This window comes from Sorex fumeus, unplaced genomic scaffold, assembly GCF_029834395.1.
Source record: "Sorex fumeus unplaced genomic scaffold, SorFum_2.1 ptg000093l, whole genome shotgun sequence".
Taxonomy (NCBI): Eukaryota; Metazoa; Chordata; class Mammalia; order Eulipotyphla; family Soricidae; genus Sorex; species Sorex fumeus.
The window spans coordinates 5,862,176-5,883,757 of record NW_026606150.1 but is presented as its reverse complement, the minus strand read 5'-3'; the positions used below and the strand labels follow the sequence as shown (position 1 = coordinate 5,883,757).

At 58.3% G+C, this 21,582-nt stretch overlaps 1 protein-coding gene across 1 annotated transcript in view; it reads left to right on the top strand.

Annotated features, from left to right (window-relative positions):
• Positions 1–21,582, top strand: part of PC (pyruvate carboxylase) — a 68,529-nt gene that overhangs the window by 29,096 nt on the left and 17,851 nt on the right. The window contains exon 2 of the mRNA XM_056131924.1: positions 19,561–19,676. The gene's annotated coding sequence lies outside the window, so the exon portion shown is untranslated. The remainder of the gene's footprint in view (positions 1–19,560; positions 19,677–21,582) is intronic.

Below are 21,582 nucleotides of genomic sequence, written 5' to 3'. Positions count from 1 at the left end.
CTGCTCAGGGACTTCAGAGAGCAGGCGTGGTACCAGGGGACAGTTTCGGTGTCCGCACACATGCCTACTGTGTGCTCAGCCCTGGGTCTGACCCCTGGCACTGCTGGCCCCTGCTGTCCCCCGATACTGCCAGACCCGAGAGTCGCACGTGCCCTACCTTTGCTTGTCTCTGACCTGAGTCACACGTGCAACCCTGAAACAAGTCAAAGTAAGTCACCCTGTGGCCTTCAGTGACCCCTTGGCCGGAACACAGACTCTGGGCACTCGAGGCCTAACTTTCCTCCCAGACCCTGGGTGATCCCTTGAGCGCTGCCAGGAGTGACTCTTGAGCACTGATCTGGGAGATCCCTTGAGCACTGCCAGTTGGAGTCACCAAACCACCCTTCCCCCTAAAAAGATCGGAAGCAGGTTCTCAAGGAGATTCTTCATACAGCCATGTCAGAGCTTCTTACACCTCCGCCAGCTGAGACATGGGAGCAGACCCGGTGTCGCTGAGCAGCGGATGCACGAGCAGAGCGCGTCGCTTTCTCGGTTGGGGCCGCATGTGCCCGTGCTCCGGATTCGCTCCTGGTGGTGCTCGGGGGACCATGTGGTACTAGGGATTGAACCCGGCTCCTGTATTCTTGTGGCTTTGTAGAAGTGCTCAAGCACAGGCCCCCGGGGCGATGGAGAGTCCCAGGAGGGTTGTCTGCCCCACCCTTGAGTGTCAGGCGCAGTCTCCTGTGGGTCACACCCCACGCGCAGGGCTGCGCTCAGGAGCGCACGGGTCCTTTGCAGGTGGCTGCTGGAAAGCCGCTGCCTACGTGCCAGGGTCAGCAATGCTGTCCCACGGCACTCTGGGCTCCAACTTTGCTTTGGTATCACTGGGGCCTCACCCACGCCCCTGCTTGTCCTGGGGTCAGCCTGTCCTCGGCGCCTGCCGCAGTTGCTGCATCTCCCGATACCGACTGTTCTGCTTCCCGTGAGGGCAGTGGGCCTGGTGGCTGTCTCTGCGGCAGAGAGGGTTTAGTCTGCCCGGCCCCCTCCACCTCCCGCCCCAGCCTTCTTTTGGCCCCTGGGGCCCTACCCATGCCCAGCTGCCTGGCTGGTGACAAACAGAGCCAGGTGGCACCCCTGTTCCTGAACTGCTTCCCACAGCTCCACCTGCAGGCCGCCACCTCCTCCCCTGACTGTGAGCTCAGGTGCCTTCCTGGACCCCCATCCTGCTTCCCCCCTGCAGCTTCCAGGCCCTCTCCCTCCTGGCTGGCCTTCCCTCCTTCCTTCCCCCGCCACCCCCCCCTTTCTTCATCCCTGTCTTTGATCTGGAAGTGGGTAAACTGATTATAGAGATCAGAGAGATGGGAGGGAGATGAGGGAGCAGATGGGTTAGATCCAGGAAGGCCCTCCCCACCCAGTCCCGTCAGAGCAAATCCAGAGCTTCTAGATGCTTCTGTCCAGATCTGCAGGGGGGCAGCTGAGCAGGTCCGTGGTGGGGAACGGGTGCGGTGAGCAGATGCCAGGAGGGTGGGGCCTGCCATGGGCACCAAAGCCCCCTGAGACCTTCTTGCCGGTAAATTATGAGTGGGGAGCACAGAGGGAAAAGCTTTAGGCCCCCCCACTCTGGGTGGTGCCCCTCGACAGCTTTTCCTTCTCTGCAGGCTGGGCTCAGGTTGGGCCTTGTTGTCCCCTGGCCTGGTGCCATGGACACAGGCAGACTGCATGGGGCCACAGGGCACATGGTGCTGTCACGGGGTAGTGTCCTGGGCGCTGTCACACGGCAGGCAGAGCTGAGTCAGACCAGGCCAGCTTCGAGAACCCACTTAGAAGGTCCCGGGACCTTTGCGCACCATGCGCTGGGCCCTGCGGGGTGAGTAGGAGCCACTGAGCCAAGCCCTTGTATCCCCCCGGCCTCTGGCTCTGCTGATGGAAAGGTCCCACTCACCCCAGAGCGCCACTGTGTAATGCTCTCAAGAGTATGAAATGGGGTGTGTGTGGGGTGACTACAGTTCTCCAGTTCTGGTTGTCTCTTGACAGCCCTCAGGGAGAAGCGTTTTCTCCAGTTGGACTGGCGAGGGGACTTTCCTCAGAGCTGTCTGGCATCAAACGGTTTGGAATTTTCCTCACCATTTGCCCTCACTCTGCAGATGCCAGTGGGGGTCTTCCAAGTCCGTTCGGCCGACTGGCCAGCTCAGCCCCCTAGGTTAAGGGTTCAGACCCACAGGCCCTCCCCAACTTTAACCCCCCAAAAAGTTGATCTCTTCTGATGTGGTGGGTCCCGTGTCATGCAGGAGCCACATTTATTTATTTTTGGGTCACACCCTCAGTACACAGGGGTTACTGCTGGCTCTGCATGCAGGAATTACTCCTGGTGGTGCTCGGGGACCATATGGGATGCTGGGAATCGAACCCGGGTCAGCCGCGTGCATGGCAAGTGCCCTCCCCGCTGTGCTATTGCTCCAGCCCCAGGAGCTGCATTCTTACCTTATGGAGAAATCCAGAGAGGCTGGGTCAGGCAACATTCCCACAGTGGCTCGTGAGCTTCCGGTATGGGCACATTCCCCACCCACACTGCGTGTTTCCTGTATGCCATTCTCGCTGACATTTTTTTTTTTAATTGCAAAGCTGCTTGTAACACTTTGGGATGAGCCCCACAGGAATAAAAAACACTGGGAAGAGGTCGCCCTCTGACCTCTGGGCGAGAGAGGCTTCCCGAGGGGAAGGAGGCACCACAGGGACCTGCTGCAGACTCGGGTAAAATGCTATTGGTGCTGGGGCCTGGGAGCACTGTAGGAGGAGACGCGGGCATGGTGGGACCAGCTCCAAGCATATGGACGCAGGGTTGAACACGAAGCCACAGAGCTGTTGGGTTCACCTTCTCGTTTGCCTTTTCTGCGTCTGCTGCGTGATCTCCCAGCCCCTTTGCTCGCGGCGACAGCAGGAAGCCCGTCCTCCCGGCTCTTCCCCTCACTGCTGTGAGGCGCCACTTCGTTGTCGTCTGGGTTTGTGATTCCCCTGGCCCTGAGCACTTTTCCACATATGTATTGGCCAGACGTATGTCCTGTTCATAGGCGTGTCTGTTCATCTCTTCTCCTGCTTTTCGATGAGGGTTATTTTAACTCTTTTTTTTTTCTCATCTTGCTCTCTGAAGTCATAAATTCGAGATTGTTCTATGTAACTATTAAAAAAACTTCCAAGATGCAGAGACATTTCTTGCTCCTTGTTTGTCTTAGATCTTGGGTTGTGCCCGTGGGGGGGAGGGACGCACAGTTGGCAATGCTGGGGGCTCCTCCTGGCTCTGTGCTGCAGGGTTAGTGCTCCCAGTGGTGCTCGGTCCTCCTGGCTCTGTGCCGCAGGGTTCATGCTCCCAGAGGTGCTCGGGGACCAGGTGCCAGGATTGAATCGGAGTCGGCCACATGCAGGGCAGCGCCTTTGCTGTCTTCTTCAGCCCCACACGTGTTCATCTTATTAAACAACAAGATACGTTCCAAGAATGCCCACCGGTTTTGCTACTAAAGCTCCTTTGACGATCTTTGCCAGGCTGGGGAGAGATCACTGAGCACGTGTTCTGCAAGTAGGGTGGCCCCTCCCCAGAGTGGCGTCTGGCCCCACAAATAGCAGTACAGAGGGGTACGGGGGTACAGAGCCAGAGGCAGAGGCGAGCACTGCCCGCTGTGCATCGCGCCCCCCCCCCATCAGTTCTTTAGGGCGGGAAAGGTGCTTGGTGGGGGCGGGATCATTTGTTTGAGCTTCTGGAGGCTTCTCTATTGGCAAGACCCCTTCACTCCTTGGAGTCTGTGCCACGTGTCCAGCCCCCGTGCCCTGGTTGGTTGCTTGGGCAGCCAACCCACACTCGGGGTTCTCAGGCCCCCAGAGGCACCACCTGAGCTCACACTCAGCTCTGCCAACTGCTTGGGCAGCTCCAGGCGAGCTTGGAGCTCTGTGCCAGGGGCCAGGGGCAAACTCAACAGAAGTTTCTGCCAGAACAGGGATCCCGCCGTCACAGTGGAACAGTGAAGGTCCCAGCGGTGCTCACGGCCAGTCAGAGCTTCATTGGCATCTCTGGGCAGCTGGAAGGTGGCAGAGTCGGTTCCTTACATCAACATGGAGCAGTTTTCAGAAGAAATGGCACGGGTGGCACATGCGTTTCCTCCCCCCTGCTGATCCCGCAGCCCCGCTCCCAAGGAACCGGCAAGTTGAGAGGTCTGGGTTGGCTGGAAAGTTGGTTTGGCGGCCACATTCTGTGGTGCTCAGAAACTGCGCCCTGCTTTTTGTTGGGGTCGCTGCCATGAGGGGCAGGAGATGGAACTGGCCTCCAGCATCAAGGGTCTGCGCTTGGCCCACAGAAGTGGCTCTGGCTTCAGAGTAAGGTTTCCAGCCGCCCTTTGCTCTACTGGCCGGGATGCCTCAGGAGATGGGGCTGTTTAGCATGTTGGGAGCGACCCCCCACCCCCAGGGGGAGTTCCACTGCCAGAGGTTGCCCCAAAACAAAACCAAGGAGGCAGGAGGTAGGTGCCCTGGGCAGTTGGAGCTGCCTGTGCCCGGAGCAGTTTTCTGGCTGACCAGGAATCTGTTTCCCCCAACAGAGACCTCCCCCTTTTCCTCCCCCCCAGCCCCTGGCCGCATGTCCCTTCCCTTCCAGAGCTCTAGGGATGTTGACATAGAGCTGCAGAGATGGGACCCAGTGCGGGACCCCTAGTGTGGGTGTGGACAGGGGTTCAGAAGTGGTGCTGGGTGCGTGGGCAGCCCTGGTAGTGTGTCCTGCCATGGGCAGAGTCCTTGCCATTGATTGGGGGTGGGCTGTGCAGGTGCCATTTCTGGCTCTGTGCTCAGAGATCACTCCTGGTGGTGCTCAGGGGACCACATGGGGTGCTGGGGATCAAACCAGGGCTGGCAGGATGCAAGGCGAGCACCCTTGCGGCTGCACTAAGCAGTGTCCATTACCATAGCCCACAAACTGCAGAGAAAGGCCATGGCGTGAAGCTGCAGTCGGTGCCACGGTGTGTGAAGCGGACCCGGCCCCACAGTGCTCGGAGCTGCGGCTCATTCCCATGGTTCTCACAGGCCCGACCTTTCCCCTCACGCTCAGGTGGGCGGCTGGCACCCAGCAGGTGACTGTTGGGTTGGGACAGAACTGGGGAAAGGCATTTTGCCACCTGGGGCTCCCTGCTCAAGCCCCTAAACCCTGGCTTCCTGTAAGGTCCTGCCAGTCTTGGCCCCGGTGCACCCGCCCCCGGACGCTTATGGTCCCAGCCGCCCGGGAGAAACGAGCTCGATCAAGTGTGGCCTGCTCAGGCAGAGAGGAGATGCGGGTCCCTGCATGTCAGGGCTCAGTGTCAGCGGGGGGTGGCCAGCGCTGCAGGCAGGGTGCCCACTCGGCTCCTTGCCGGGCACACTGTGGGGCAAAGGCCGCCCTCAGTCTGTGGGGGGACCCGGCCCTTTCTGCAGGACTCAGGCCCAGGAAGACACGGCTGCCCACTGGCTGGCATCTGCGGATGAGAAGGGTTGGGAGCTGGCTGGCAGGCTGGGAAGGTGGGGTGTCAGCCAGTAACCTGGGGTATGGTGCATATTCTCATGTTTATTATGTTTGGGGGGTTAGGGCCATGCCCACTCCGGGCTTCCTCCTGGCTCTGTGCTCAGGGATCACTCTTGGGAGGCTGGGGGTTGAACTTGGTTGGCCCCTCGCAAGGCAGGTTCCTTTCCCCTGCACTATTGCTCCAGTCCCTGTTTCTTTCTTTCTTTTCTTTCCTAGGCCACACCTGCTGGGGGCTCCTCTGGCAGGGCTCAGGGGACCCTACATGCAGGGGATCGAACCCAGGACCCCTGCAGGTGGGGCACGTGCTCCAGCCCTCGAGTCAAGTTCCCAGCCCCTGTAGATCATTCTAGAGATTGTTATGGGGCCCACACCGGCCAATTCAGGACTGGGACTCCTTCAAATCAGAATTGGTTGCAAGTGACCAGGGAAGACCCCTTGGCAATCAGTTTTGAGATGCTGTGAAACCAGGGTGAGTTGAGGAAAGAAGCTCTGCTTCCGCTCCCTTCCTGCAGGCTGGACTCCCCCAGCCTCCCGCCGAGCCCCCAGAGTGGACACAGCAGGAGCCGAAGCCCTGGTGGCACCCACAGTGAGGAAGCTGCGCAGCCTCAGCAGTTACTGGCCCACACAGAAAGCCCCACGCAGCTGCTGTGTAAGGGCTGCCCTTCACACTCGGGCCTGCCACCCCCATCCCCACTGGGGTGTCTGATCCCTGTTACCCCTCGCACTCGGGCCTGCCACCCCCACCCCCACTGGGGTGTCTGATCCTGTTACCCCTCGCACTCGGGCCTGCCACCCCCACCCCCACTGGGGTGTCTGATCCTGTTACCCCTCGTACTCGGGCCTGCCCACCCCCATCGCAACTGGGGCTGTGCATTTCCTTTGTTTTCCCTTTATAGGGGTCTCTCTCCACTCTCATACTTCCTAACCAAAACTATTTGACTTCCCTGTCATCTCCCGAAATTCCTTTTTTTGGGGGGGGGGTGTGAGGATGGTGGGGCACACTGAACAGTTCCCAAGGCTTTCTCCTAGCTCTCAGCGCAGGGATCGCTCCTGGCAGGTTTGGGGGACTATATGGGGTGCCGGAGCCTGAGTCTGGATTGGCCATGTGCAGGCTTGGGAAGGCAAGTGCCCTCCCCGCTGTGCTCTCGCACCAGCTCTTACCTCCGTGGTTCTTTTCTGCGGTGTAGGTCTGAGCCTGAGTTGGGTGGGGATGGGATTGATTTTCCCACCAGCCTGATCTCCCCATGCACATGCATCCACCAGCAACACCAGTGCCAAGTGCGATGATCAGGGATATTAAGGAAAGAAGGACGGTTGCGGCACAGGAGGAGGTGGCAGAAGTGTCTGCTGCTGAGAGTGTCCTGTACAAGAGCACCTCAGAACCCCCTGAGAATCTCAGGGAACTGGGGTGCAGGACACAAAATCAATAGGGGAAACAGCTGGGATTGTTTTGTGTTTTAAATACTGCAGCAGCGAGTCCCCTGAAAACAAAGCAACTTATTTACAGTTGTGTCAAAAGGAATGGAGCATTTAGGAGTTAATTTAATAAGAGAAGCAGAAAACCTGTGCTCTGAGAACTGTAACAATGAAGGACCTCAGAGTGGACGCCACTCCCTCCCCATGTGGAAGATGGAGTATTGCTAAAATGACAATAGTCCCAAATCTACATTTTCCGTGGAATCTCTCCCAGTTCCACCTACCTTGATTTGTAGACGTTGACAAGAGGAACTTAAAATTCACTTGAAATTCAGGGGAACCAGAACAGCTGAAAGAATCATGAGAAAGAAGAGAACCGCTCCCTGAGTTCAGGACTTTCTCCTGGGCAGCAGAGGCCCTGGCCGTGGCCGCCCAGCGGGCAGATACGAACTTGGACCAATGACTCGTGTTTACATACAGTTGGCCTTTGACAAATGCCGAGGCTCTTACAAGAAAGTGGGAAAGAAGGACTTTCAGCCCACAGCTCTGAAGCCCAGCCCCACACAACCCGGTCTGCTGGCTGAGAGCCTGGCCCAGCGCAGCTTCCAGGGGAAACCCGCAGGGCCTATGGGAGGAGAAGCAAGAAAATAAAACACAGATACGGTGTGTATGCAATAGTATTATGAGATAGAGGAAGTAGACCTTGTCAATGAAGGCGTCTCAATGAATGGGAGAACATTTCACAAACCCCTTTAGAGAAGGAACTTGTACCTGGGGTATAAAAAACCCTTATGACTCATCTGTAACCGAGAAATAACCCAGACCAGAGGGAGAGAACTCTCAGTGAGCTGCAGTGGCCAGACTCAGCCCCGGGCAATGCGTACCCCTGTGAGCACTGCCAGGAGCAGCCCCCAGGCATTGCTGAATATGACCCCCCAAAAATGTTAAAAGTTCTTAAAGGAGAAAAAAGAATCCAATTTAAAAACTAACAGAGAGGGGGTCCTGGCTTCTAGCCCCAGGACTGACTCCGCCGCCGCCCCCAAATGGACAAATATTCTCAATGTACGTTTCTCCAAAGGAGATATACACGTGGCCAACAGTCACATCAAAATATCATTAGCTCTTGGGAGAAGCAAAATGAGAAATTAAGAGATCTACGCATAGCGTGTTTGTTAGCTAGGGTAGCAAATACAAAAGACTGATGGGGCCTAGGAACCGCTCGGTAGTGGAATACCTGCATTGTAGGTGAAAGACCCCTCATTCGATGCCCAGTGCCACCCCACATGCCAAGTGCAATCCACCCACTGTACTGTGGGAGATCCTGGGCACCGCCACGAAATTATTTCTTGTCCAATCTACCCACTCCTGTGTGCGAGAGCGAGAGAAAGGGCACCACAGCTATGTGTGGCCTCCGTGAGCCCTTGTGAGCACTACAGTCAGGTGTGTGAGCACCGCCAAGTTGTGTCAACCCGGTTATTACAACACCAACAAAGAGAAGAAAAGGTGGGATGGGGGGTGAGAGAGATTCACAGGGGCTGGGAGGACGGAGAGCGATCGGGGTTCTCAGGCAGGTGGTGGGCTGGAGAGATAGCCGGGGGTAGGGTGCTTGCCCTGCTTGCGGCTGATCTAGGCTTAATATCTGGCATCTCATAGGGTCCCCCATCACTGCCAGGAGTAACCCCTGAGTACTACCGGGTGTGGCACCAACCGAAACGCAAAAAAACCACCGACAATAAAAAACAAACCAAAATAGAGTAGCTGCTCTGCAGAGCTGTCAATTCCTTAAGCGGTTAAACCCAGCAACACCCCAAAGCCCCCTCCTAAGTATAGAACCAAGAGAGTGAAAATAAACACCCACGCCAAGACTGGCACATGAAGGCCAGGGACCCAAAGAAACGACCCAGCAGCCATCAACTGATGACTCATGAACAAAATGTGGCCTCTGGACAGTGGCTGTTATTTGGCAATTGAGGAAATGAAGGGCGCCACCACATTGGAGAAACTTGCCGACCTGCTCAGGGAATAATAGACCTTAGAGCTGACACTTCTCTCTGGGGAAGCTCTGGGCAGGCACAGCCGCAGAGATACCCGAAGAGAGTAGCCAGGTGATTGCCCGGGGCAGGGGCCTGGGGGTATACGGGGGAGGGGGAGACAGGGAGGGGGTGGGCAGGAACACTTTTTTTGTTTGAGGGCCACACCTGGCAGTGCTTGGGGCTTTCTCCTGGTTCTGGAGTCAGGGGTCATTCCTGGTGGGGTTCGGGGGACCATATGAGATGCCGGGGATTGAACCTGGGTCAGCTGCGTGCAGGTCAAGTGCCTCCTCGCTTTATTATTGCTCTGACCCCAGGAGCACATTTCATAAGGGCTGTCGCAGGCGATGGGCCTCTGGGGACATGCTGCAGGCTGAGGAACTGCACTGTTTTGTTTTTGGTTTATGGTCCACACCTGGCAGTGCTCGGGGCTACTCCCAGCTACCCCCAGGAGCTCAGGGGCCCATGTGGTGCTGGCATGGAACCCGGGCCACCTGCGCTTCAGCCTTTGGGCAATGTCACTGGCCCCTGAGGTGGACAGTGGCTGTGTGATCTCTGCATCAGGGAATCACATTACCACACGGCTCTGCAGAAACAAACTGAAACCTGCCGCCTTGGCCTAGGAAGACCCCGACCTTTTCACTCAGGACCCCAACTTTTCACTCTAGGCTAGCTTGGTTCACGCCCCTGGGAATGAGATGCCGAGGTGGAGTGGGGGGGGGGGGCGGGGGGGGGGGGCGAGACTCCAGCAACAAAGCTTGGGCTGGATGAGTCTTGTTCGGCGTGTCCCGCGGGCCTGGGAGTCTTCTTTCTTGTCAGGGAAACGAGGGAGGGTGATCCCGGGGGACTGTGGTGGGATTGGGCCTGTTGGGAAATGAGTTTTTCCCCACATGCCGGAAGCAGGTTCCAGACCAGACCCCATCTGCCCCCAGGAACTGCATGTCCAACCCTCAGTCCAGGGCCAGGAAGGACTTGGGGGTCAGCTGGGCACCCGGCAGGCTCCTGGGGGAGGGTCCCCTGTGCATATTTAAAGGCTTCCACACCTCTGGGGAGCCCTGGATAGTGCAAGCAGCACCCCTGTAATGTGTGTTTACCCCCAGGGTGGGCACTTCCTAAAACGTCACGCCGGGGCCACCCGTGCTGTGTTCACGGTCTTCTGAGTGACCGGAAACCAGAGACAGAACCGGGAGACGTTCAAAGGGTGGGAGCACGGACCTGATCAGCAGCACCTCACAGCCCCTCCGAGCACCAGCTGGAGGATGTCCCCTTGGGCACCACCAGTGTGACCCCTAAATCACCACAAACATAAAGTCTGCGATGCAGATCCGAAGGGCTGAACGGGGGAGAGGGCCTCCCCATCTCCGCTCCCCCAGTCGCCGGCTTCTCCGAGGCCCGAGTGTGCGTGAGCTGCAGGGCGGGGCGTGAGCTGGGGGATAAGGGATTGAACCTGCGGCCTCATGAGCCTCATGGGCCTCAGGCTGGCACGGCGGGCGCCCTGGGCCCTCGAGGAGGGTTTTGGAGAGCGCGTGAGCCTGCGCACGTTGCCGCCGTTCTCCGACCAGCCCGTGGCGTGTGGGCCGTGGTTGGCGGACTTCCGCCCTCCCCACGCAGGCAGGGGCAGCCCATGCAGGCCGGTGCCGGGGGAAATGAAAGAGGAAGGATGTGGAGGAGAGGTGACCAGGCCCCTCTTGACTCATGGTGGGTGAGGGAGAGATGGAGGTGACCCCACACTGCTGAGGCGCTGGGTCCCTGGGGGCAGCTCTGGGGGGGAGTATGTGTCTGTCACCTCTCTCTCTCTGTCACTTCTCTCTCTTCTCGCTCACTCCCAGGAGGGGAGGGGGCGGTTCTGTAGCTCAGCAGACATTTGACAAGCACATCCAACAGCAATTATTTTAAATCCTCACACTTCAGCCTGCAAGTGACTCCTAAGTAAGAAAGGGAGGGCCACGAAACCGGCCTTCGAACCGGAAGAAGCGGTTCCCGTCATTGAGATTATCAAAAGCGCCTGGTTTTTTTTTTTTTTTTTGATGTTGTCCAGGTTAATTAGCCCCGTCATATGTGGCGGGTGCCTAATCCATTTCTTCCTCTCGGCTCCTGCTTCTGGGGCGGGATTAAACGCACCGCCAGGCCTTCAAAGAGAAACAGAGGCCTCTTTATTTGGTTCTGTAGCCAAAAGGGAAAGTGGAAGAAGGGGCACCGTCCCCCAGCCCCCTTTCTTCCTGTCTGGGGCCCGGGAGAGCATCTCAGCCCTCTGCCACAGTAGCTGTTTGGAGGTGAGGACACGGGCCTGGTGGCTCATTGACCAGCGGCTGCTCCATCGGTGGCCCCACAGGGGCCAGTTCCAGGCCCCTGAGCTGCCCTCTGGCTGTGGCTGGCAGGGGAGCGGCTTTGTCACCTTCTCTGACGTGCTCTCACCAAGGGGGCTTGAAAGCCTTGGGGTGCTGGGCAGCCCCCCGGGCCTTGCGGCGGGCCGGCCTCAGGCCCACGTCCCGCTGATGCTAGGAGCAAGCACTTCTTCATTGCTGGGGATGCACCAGGGCTGCTTCCGGCTCTTCCACTCGTGATGTTTGCCTGGGCCCCACCAGCATCACTAGCCTTGCCGCTCATTTTACCTGTGAAGAAGTCGAGGCCCAGAGGTTGACTGATTCACTTAGCCTGAGGGCTTGGGGGGCCATGATGGGAACCCAGGTTGGGCTCCTGAGACTTGACTCCTGCATGCTCCCGCTGGGTCCCCTCAGCATCCAGGCATCCTGTCCACGTCTCTTTTCTGCAGGCCCAGCCTGGCTGCCAGGCAGAGCGAAGCGACAAGGGATTCTGATGTGGCCCCCAAATATGGCCTGGGATGTGCCTCCTTCCACCTTACAAACATTGCTGTTTTGCGGGGAGATGGCTGGAAGGTTCCCCTATGTGACTCCCCGGTTCCAGTGAGGCGATGGTGTGAATGCCTCACACGTGGAAGGTTCTGATACCAACAATCACAGAAAGAGCACTGCTTTCAAGAATAATTTTAAAAAGACGGCTATTTATCTGAAATTCTGCGTTTCACACAACCGTTGGCATTTCCGCGGCCTGGGAGGGGAGAGGAACAGCACACTGCCTCTCCCTCTGCGGCCTGTAGCAGAGCACGTTTATAGGAACATGCCCAAATGCAGGTTGGAAATGGATTTGGTTTTCCAGTCTCCCCGGTTAAGAAAAGCCCAAGAGAATTGGAAGAAGTCTCTTGTCTACCATTCTGCTGCTTCCAAAGGATCATTTAATCCAAGCCCATCCATTCGGAAAGCAATTCTTTTAAAACTCCCTTCCCTGGGCCTGCAGTGGGACCCGGGCAGTGCGGCTGACGCTGCTTTGATCTCCAGCAACACATGTGGTCCTCCGAGCACCATTGGGAGTGATCCCTGAGCCCTTCCAGGAGTGATCCATGTCCCCCCGCCCCCCTCAGAGAGTGCAGTGCTCCCCCCTTCTGCCTCTCCACTGGGGCAGCCTGAACTCAGTACCCAGGTGCCAGGCGCCCTGGGGCAGGAAGGCCCGCCGGCTGCTCGCTGCTTTCTGTCGCCATCCGGATGGGTCGTGTCAGGCGCCAGAGCCTGGAGAGAATGCAGAGGTGGCAGGGGTTCCTGGGTCCCCGCGGGGCCTGATGTGGGGATATTTTTTTACAACGGGAAACCCTGGAAAATGTAGACACGCGGCCAAGGAGGAAAGAGGTTCTCCCTCCGTGTCAAGGCCACTGTCCCTGGGGGGGTGGGGCCTCAGTCCCCTCCTGTCTTGCTGTCATGGCACACCCCACTTCCCCATCCCGTCCTTCTTTTAGACCTGCTAGCCACCATTTTCTGCGGCGGCGTTCAGAGGAAAACGAACTCCCACTGAGCCCATCGAGATTTATGATCTCGCGGTAAGAAAACGGTGCACGGCCCAGAGAGTCGGGGCAGCCAGCCTCCGCACAGGCTGTCCATAGAGGGACCTGCCACTCTCCAGCCATCAGGGCCGTGAATCCTGGCATGGGAGACCATGTCACACTCAGCAGACATCCAACTCTGACCATAACATAAGAGTCTGGCAAGAGAGGGGCTGCCAGACTCTCATGGGGACAAGGAAACCTGGTGGTGTTTCTGTGGGCACACAGATGCTTAGGACACCTGCCCTGGCCAGACAGCCCAGAGTGTGCTGGGGCCTTTGACGGCTTCCAGCCCCCAGGAGCATGTCTGCCCATCCAGTCAGTGTTGGGGGGGTGAGAGAGAGAGAGAGGGAGAGAAGAACCCCATAAAGTGAAGAAAAGGACTCGCCCCAAATTGGGGGGCAGGCAACCTCATAATGAAAGTACACCTCATTCTCAACATTTTTGTGGGGAGTTTAGACCACAACTATTGTGCTTGGAGATTACTCCGATCTCTGTGCTCAGGGATCACTCCTGGCAGGGATCGGGACTATAACTATATGGGGTATTGGGGAATGAACTGGGCTTGCCACATGCAAAGCGAGTGCCCTACCCACTGTCCTATCTCGTCAAACTTCTACATCAAAATTCTTAATAGCTAAGATTCAGAAACGGCTGAAGAGAAAACGCAATGGACCGAGTGCATGCTTTGCACATCGGTGGCCCAGGTTTGACACCCCCATTCCACCTAGTCCCCCAGCACTGACCTGGGTGTAGCCCTAATATGACCCCAAAACAGCACAAAGTTTCATGTCCTTCATAGGGGCGTGAGTAGCCGTGAGACAGTTACTGAAATCAAGGAGCGCTACGAACATCCATCTAGATGGATTCCAGAAATACACGGGCGGAAGGGCGAGTTGACCTTGGCAGGAAAGGGAGCACAACATGTCCGTGTGGTAGAGGAGCCGTGGGCACTCCACTCCCAGCACCAAACCCACGGAGTACAGAGAAGGAAAGAGAACTGGCAGCGTCCCGTGCACGGGAAAGTGGAAAGCCACGTCTGCGGTCCGTAAACACGTCTCTCATCAGTGCAAATCATGACTGCAGCCTCAGGCAGGTGTGAAGACCAGGGGGCAGCCTCGGGGAGGGGGGAGGGAAGGAGGCGCTCTAGGGAGATGCCGGTGGCCACCTGCCTGCCTGAAACTGAGGCTGCACTCAGCAAGGACCCCGCCCCCACACACACACCTGCCTCCACCTCCCCAGAATGCCCCGGAGGGTCCTGCCCACCTCCGTCGCCCCAGCCCAGCTCTCCTAGAACTGCTGTAGCTGAAGTAGATTTGGGGTCTCGCCAATAGCCATTGCCCCGCTGCCCCCCAGGAGGCATGTCTAGTCCCACTTTTTTGTGTGTTAAGCCCTGAGCCAGCTTGGGAACGCCTCCCTGTCTTCTGGCCTCTAGTCACCTGGGCCTGGCTTCCTGGACTGCTGCCAGGTACCTCCGCATCCCCACCCTGGGGAGTCCCTGCACCCCCAACTCCCCAGCGCTGCCTTTCCCGGTGAGCGCGGGCCTGTCTGGAAACCACCTCCAGGGGGATCAGGGCTTCGGGGCACATCAGCTCCTAATCCTCAGGGACCATGTCAAGCCAAGGAGCGAGCCTCAGTCTCCCCCGCTCTCTGCCCCTCGCACCCTCTCTACAGCCGGTCTAGAGGTGTCCCCTTTGCCCCCTGCTGCCCTTTGGTCCAGCTGGACACACTCCTTAGGCCATTTCCCCAGGAGGGGCTCAGTCTCACGAGCCCGTCTTCTCTCTAGAATGGGGGCAGGTCCCCAAAGGGACCAGGTGGGCAAGGGCTCTGGTGTGTGTGCCCGTGTTCGTGTCCCCAGTGCCCAGGAGGGTGGCTTAGATCAATCAGAGCGAGGGCCGCGAGCCTGGTGGGCCCCTCGACACCGTTGCCTTAAGCTCCTACACCTGCAGGGTTCACTGCAGTAGCCTCAAGAAGCAGGTAGGGTCTCGACCATTTCCGTGTGGGGCCTCGGGCACTTTCCAGGGGATCCTTCCAATCCCAGGTGCTGCCCGCATTGGCTGGCCTGCCTGCCTGCCTGCCTGCTTGTCTGCCTGTCTGTCTCTCTCCCTCTCTTTTTCTTTTCTTTCTTTTTTTTTTTTTTTTTTTTTTTTTTTTGCTTTTTGGGTCACACCCGGCCATGGACAGGAGTTCCTCCTGGCTCTGCACTCAGGAATTACTCCTGGCGGTGCTTGGGGGACCCTATGGGATACCGGGGATCGAACCCGTGTCGGCCGCGTGCAAAGCAAACGCCCTCCCCTCTCTGCTATCGCTCCATCCCCACTCTCTCACCTTTTCTATTTGCCACATGCCAGTCTTTTTGTTATGCTCCTGGGTAAGGGCCTGACTGTCTTCTAATTCCTCTATTTATTATGTTTAAAATGTCTGCAACTCTATTTTTAATTTCCTCGAGCTCTTTCTCGTTGCCTTTTTAAAATAGCTGCCGCCTCTACGCCATAGTTCCTCTTATTTCTCCGAGGAGATTAATTATAGTTTTTTTTCCTTCTATTACTTTGATTATTTTTCTTCTCAGTGGTCCCCGGGTTTTAATTCCAGTTTATTGGGGGGGGGTCTTGGCCACCCCCTCCCACTGCAGTGTCTGGTGATCTCTGCTCTTGGGGATTAGACCAGAAGTGGGGTGCAGGGAGCCTGGCCTGCAGGAGGAGCCCACTTCGCGGGTACCCCGAGTGTTGCCTGAAGTGTTCATGGCTGTGCCTTCCCCAATGAGGGGCCCTGGCTGGCTTTTGTCCAAGCCCCTTCCCTCGAGACACTGAACATGTCACGTCAGCTCTCCTGCTTGTGGGGCTACTCTGGGGATGCTCTTTTTCAGTTTGGGGCCACACCTGCTGGTGCACAGGGTTGGGGATTGAACCCCGGGCCTCTAGTCCAGGTGCCACCACTGAGGTCTGGGGACACTTTCTTATCAGCTCACTCATTCATTCGGTCACCCACTTAGTCTCTCATTCACTCACCCACTGAGTCTCTGGTTTACTCATTCATTCACCTATTCCCACGCAGTGTGGATGCTCAGCTGGGGAGAATTGGGGTGACAGTGGGGGACAAGGCGACCCAGAGTCTCATCGGTGTCTGATGAGCTTCCTGTGGTGGCAGGGCCCCCCCGGAGAGAGGGGGCAGCGAACCCACCAGGGCTGGCGCTCGGTGCTGGTGGGTAGAGGCTTCCAGAAAGCCTTCCAGTGTGGGTCCTAAGGGCTGGATGGGGTTCACAGGGCACCCCCCCACCTGGCCCAGACCCAAAGTTCTGGGCAGGTGGGCAGCAGAAAATATTGCCCCTGTGCTCCAGAGGGCAGTGTCCCCCGGTCTCGCTGCCACCCAGCGAAGCCAGAACAGGGACCCCAGCCATTCCCCGCCGCCTGGTCCCCCTCATTCCTCCTCACTGGTAGTCGAGGCACGTTTCCTTGTCTGTCACCTCCTGCCCAGATACCTCAGCACGGCGTGTGCTCTGGGGCACTTGGGGTGCCTTTCCCTGCCCCCGTCCCACTGGCTGGGGACACTGGGTCGTGTGTGACACTGCAGAGCTCCGCGACGGTGCGCTCGGGTCAGGGTCCAGCCAGGCCCTTCCGGCCCTCTGGCCTCTCCCACTCCGGTGGCTTTGGGGGATAGGGCAAGGGGAGGAGGGCGAGTCGGGGTTCGGCGTCCCTCCCTTCTCAGCGGTTCCGCTGCCCACACCAGCCATCTGGGATGGATGGCCCAGGGCCCAGGGGGCCTCCCCATGGGAATGTCCACGCCCACACCAGGCAGCCCCGGCTGTCTCCCTAGGGCCCTGTGGGAGATGCTGGCGAGGAGGTGGTGGAAGTCACACTCACGCCTGAAGAACATTCCAGAGTCCTGGCAGCAGCTCTGGCAGGGGGTGGCCTGACAAGGGACTCTACAGTGCCTGGCTGTTGGGCACTGTGGCAGCGAGGCAGCTTACACCCACCGGCTGCTTGGGGCGCCCGGTTCTGACTGCCGGCCTGCGCTCTGCCCGGCGTGCTCTCTCGAACTCGGGGGATCCTGGGTGGGAACCAACATGGGACCTTCCGCTCGAGGTCGTTTCCAGGCGCTGCTTGAAAGGGCCTCGCCCCTTGTCCCTGAGGGTGGTGGGTAGTTTGCCTGCAGTGACCCCCTTCCTGGACAGGGGTGCGAGCCTGTGGCCAGGCCTATGGAGTGGGACAGTGGAGGCTGCAGGGGCCATGCCAGGGCTCTCATCACTGGAGCCTGCGCAGGGGTGCGGCTGGTGCCAGGAGGGTCTCTGTGTGCAGGCACCCTGCCGGCTCCTGGTGGCACCTGGTCAGGGGGTCCGGCCAGGGTGGTCACCTCAGTTCTGTTGGGAGCAGCCTCCGAGCCCCCTACAGCCTTTGGGGAGGGGCGCAGGGCAGCTCTGGGCCCGGAGTCTCCTGCTGCCGCACGCCCCACCCCTGCAGCCAGGCCACCAGTGGGGGAGCAGCGCTCCTACACCCCTTCCCCTGCTTTCAGCCTTGGCCGCTGCCCAGCCTCCGGCAGCCTGGGGCGAGAACTTTGTAACCTGGGCAGTGGCAGGGCGGGGTGGCCACTGCAGCCTCAGCAGAAGCAGCAGGTCTGGTGGCGCGGTGAGTCTGGGGACCCGGCGGCCAGCTGCGCCCTGCACTCCCCGACAGCAGTGGCCTGGCCACATTCCCCACAGCGGTGGGTCAGCCCGGGGGCTGCGGGATGATTCTGGGGCCACTGAGGGGTGTGGGGTTGTGGGAGAATGAGCCCCCCTGGGGCGGGGAGTGTCGGGGGACGTGTGTGTGTGTGTCGGGGAATGTATGTTTGTGGGCATGTATGAGGGTGTATGTGGATGTGTGTATGGGGGATATGCGTAAGTGTTCGTATGTGGGGACATGTGTGTGAGTATATGTGTGTACAGTGGGGATACGTATAAGTGTGTATAGATGAGTGTATGTGAGGGGGTGTGTAAGTGTGTGGGCATATATGTAGAGGTATGTGTCAGTGTGAATGTATGAGGATATATTGTCTTTGTATGTGGGAGTGTGTCTAAGTGTATTTGTGAGCTTGTGTATGTATGCAGGTATATGTGTGTAGATTAATATGTATGTGGGGGGTGCGTGTATGTGAGTGTATGTTTGTGTGGACATATACCAGTGTGAGTGTGGATATATGCAAGGGTGTATTGTGTAGACATGTGTTTGTGTGTGTTGGGGCAGACATGTCGCGGTATGTGTGTGAACATTTACTGGGGGAGTGTGTACATGTGCCAGTATGTGTGTGTGTGTATGTTTGTGTTGAGGCAGACATGTGGTGGTGTGTGTGTGTGTGGACATGTGCTGGGGTGTGTGTGTATGTGGACATGTGTTTGTGTGTTGGGGCAGACGTGGCGGTGCATGTGTGAACATGTGCTGGGGAATGTGTGTGAGAATATGTGCCAGTGTGTGTATGTGGACGTGTGCTGGTGTGTGTGTAGACATGTGTTGGGGTATGTGTATACGTGTGGACATGTGCCATGTGTGTGAGTGTGTGTGTGTGTGTGAACACATGTGCCGGGTGTGTGTCTGTCTGTGGGTGTGTTGGGCAGAGGAGCCGGGTGGGCACGGGCCCAGGTCCATTCGGCCGGGCCGGATGGAGTTGCCCAATATGGAAATGGGCAAACAGACCTCAGGTGCCGGCTGGCAGGTGGGGTGGTGGCCCGGGGCAGCCCGGCCACTGACAGCAGCGCTGGCAGACTCGGTGCCCTCTGCCCCACTTTCCCCACTGCAGGGGCCCCGACCTTTCCTCCAAACACCCGCCTGGCTGGCGCCGCCCCCCGGGACTGGCGGGCCGCTGCGCGTGGGGAGTCAGCTCGGCCTGGAGCCCCAGCTGGTGTGTGGGGGTCTGTGGGGCAAGGGGCTTCAGACGTTGGGTCCTGACCATGCGGTGGAGCTGCCGGGCCCCCCACGACCCCCCGCTCTGTGGGAGGAGGGAGTGGGAGGGGGTGGGCATGCAGACCCTGAGCAGGCTGCCCCGGGAAAAGGGGGGCATCCGGGCTCCTCACTGGCCCCCAGGGGTCCTGTGGAGGGACCCCGCTGTGGGAGGCGGGGAGCTGGTTCCTCCACATGCCAGCCCCGGAGAAGGTGCTGGTAACTTGGCTGATTGTTTCGAGGTATTTCCCGTGTCTGGTGGTGTTGCCTGGGGTCTCCAGTGTCTTGTGACAGAAGCCGCTGTCCGAATGTGTCTGCGTGGGGTTGGTGCGGGGTGGGGGGTTGGGGATTCTCCGAGGCTGAGACTGGCCCACAGGGCATGACAAAGGCTGGAGATGAGTTTGCAAACGTGTCAAGGGCCAGGGTGCAGCCCGTGTCCTGGAAGGCTCCCTCCCGCACTGCACCCTGTCTGCTGAACAGGAGCTGTGTGGCAGGAAGGAAGGGCTAGGGGTGTCCGTGCCCAGGCCAGCTGTTAGCTTCTGTGCTCTGCTGGGCTCTTTGCTTCTCTGGCCTCAGTGGACCTCTATGTCCAGAGTGGCGTGAGCCTTGCGCCCTCTGGCATGGCGGGGGACCTTCAGGGCCACCCCCCACCCCAAGAGAGCTGCCTGCCCTTTCTGTGGGCGGTGCCGAGCAGGCTGAGGGGCTGGAGTTCATTGCCCTGGGTGAGGTGTGAAGCAGAGGGAGCCCAGCCCCCAGCTGCGCGGCGGGTTCCGCTCCTCACGGGGATTTCGACACTTGCAGGCAGGCGGACGGGCAGCTGCAGCCGCCGGACACCTCTCCAGTCGCCCCAGCGCTCCTGAACCCGCGCGCCGGCCACGTGTCTCCCGCCCGCCTTGGCCCTCCCAGAGCTGCCCAGAGTAAGTAGCACAACGATCCCGGGCTGGGGCGGGGAGGGCCCCCCAAGGAGGGATCGTCGCCGACTCAGCCCCACCTGGCCTGGAGCTGCCTGAATCTGCTCTGTGTCCCCCCAGCACCCCAGCAAACGTGGGGTGAAGGGGACTCCCGCTGTCCCCTGTGGGCCTCCCTGTGTCCCAAGCCTTTGGCAGGGGTGTCCATGTTTCATCCCCTGCCTCCGGTCAGGAGGTGCTTCCCGGCACTGTGGGCCCGTTAAGGCGCCTGGGACTCGGAATGTGACCCCAATGCTTGGGCCTTGGCAGCTTCCAACCCCACAGCCACCAGCACCCCATGTTCCCTTTGCCCCCACAAACGGCTCTGTCACCCACGTCAGCAGTTCTTCCTACCTGGCATCTCCCAGTTCCCCAGGCCCCCGTTCCAGCCTGGAACTTTCTGGAACATATGTGTTTGTCCCTTCCTTCAGCGGGGGGTCCTCCCCTGTGGCCTCCCCGACCTCTGTGCACCCCACGAGGCCTGGTCTGTTTTTGGCAGCGCCCTCCCCCCCAGATTCTGGGAACGGCCTGTTCCCTACTGGAACTGAGTCTGACCGGAAGTGGCCTCCCGCCCGCCCCTGCCCACCTTTGCTCTTCTCCTCCCTCACCCCTGGCTTCTGTTTATTTCTCCTCTTGGCTTTTCTTTCTGTTCTGGCTCACGTCCCTTCCGTCGGGTTGGCCGTAACTCACCTCGTGGTTTCTGCCACTTGGGCTTTATTTGGTGAATATATTTTTAACGTTCCCCACTTAAAACAAGGTGCTTGGAAACGCACCTTTAAAGCTTTCCTCAGAGATGAATCAAATGGTTCGGTGATCCGAGGCCCCGGGGCGAGGAGCCTGCGGCACTGCACACTGTTGGGGGTTCCCTGCTGCGGGGCAGGGAGTCCTCTCCCTTGGGGGCGCAGTCACCCTCAGTTGTTTATTTTCTTTGAAGGTGTTGGAGCCGAATCAGGCAGTGCCCAGGGCTTCCTCCTGACTCTGGGCTCAGGGATTTCTCTTGGTGGGGCTCAGGGTCGGTCTGCGGTGCCCGGGATTGAACCTGGGTCGGCTGTGTGCAAGGCTGGAGCCTGAGCCCCAGTACCCTCTCTCCCACCCACTGGTTTGTTTGCTCTCTCTTTTCTCCCTCCCGTTGTTTATTGTCCCGCCCATGGGCTCCCCTGCCTGGCTCTGGGCACGGCCTCACGGCAGGCGTGTCTGCACCCAGCGGGCCTCAGGCCGGCTCAGGAAAAATTCTTGTTTTTAAAAAAATTTTATTGAATCACTGTGAGATAGTTATAAGCTTTCATGTTTGGGTTACAATCACACAAAGATCAAACACTCATCTCTCCACCAGTGCACATCCCCCACCACCAGTATCCCCGGTATACCCCCCCTTTCCCACCGTCCCCCTGCCTCCATGGCAGATATGATTCCCCATAATCTCTCTACTTTTGGGCATTATGGTTTGCAATACAGACCCTGAGGCGTTGTCATGTTTGGTCCTTTATCTGCTTTCTGCACACATCTCCCTTCCCGACCGACTCCGCCAGCCATCTTTTTCTTAGTGATTCCTTCTCTATTCCAGTTGCCTTCTCCCCTTTACTCATGAGACAGGCTTCCAGCTATGGGGCAATCTATCTGTCCCATGTATCTATTATCCTTAGGTGTGAGCCTCATGTTATGTTGTTTTATACTCCACGAATGAGTGCGGTCCTTCTCTGTCTGTCCCTCTCTTTCTGACTCATTTCACTTAGCATGATACTCTCCATGTCTATACTGACAACTGCATAGTATTCCATTGTGTAGATGTACCAAAGTTTCTTTAACCAGTCATTTGTTGTAGGGCACTTGGGTTGTTTCCAGATTTTGGCTATTGTGAACAGTGCTGCAATGAACA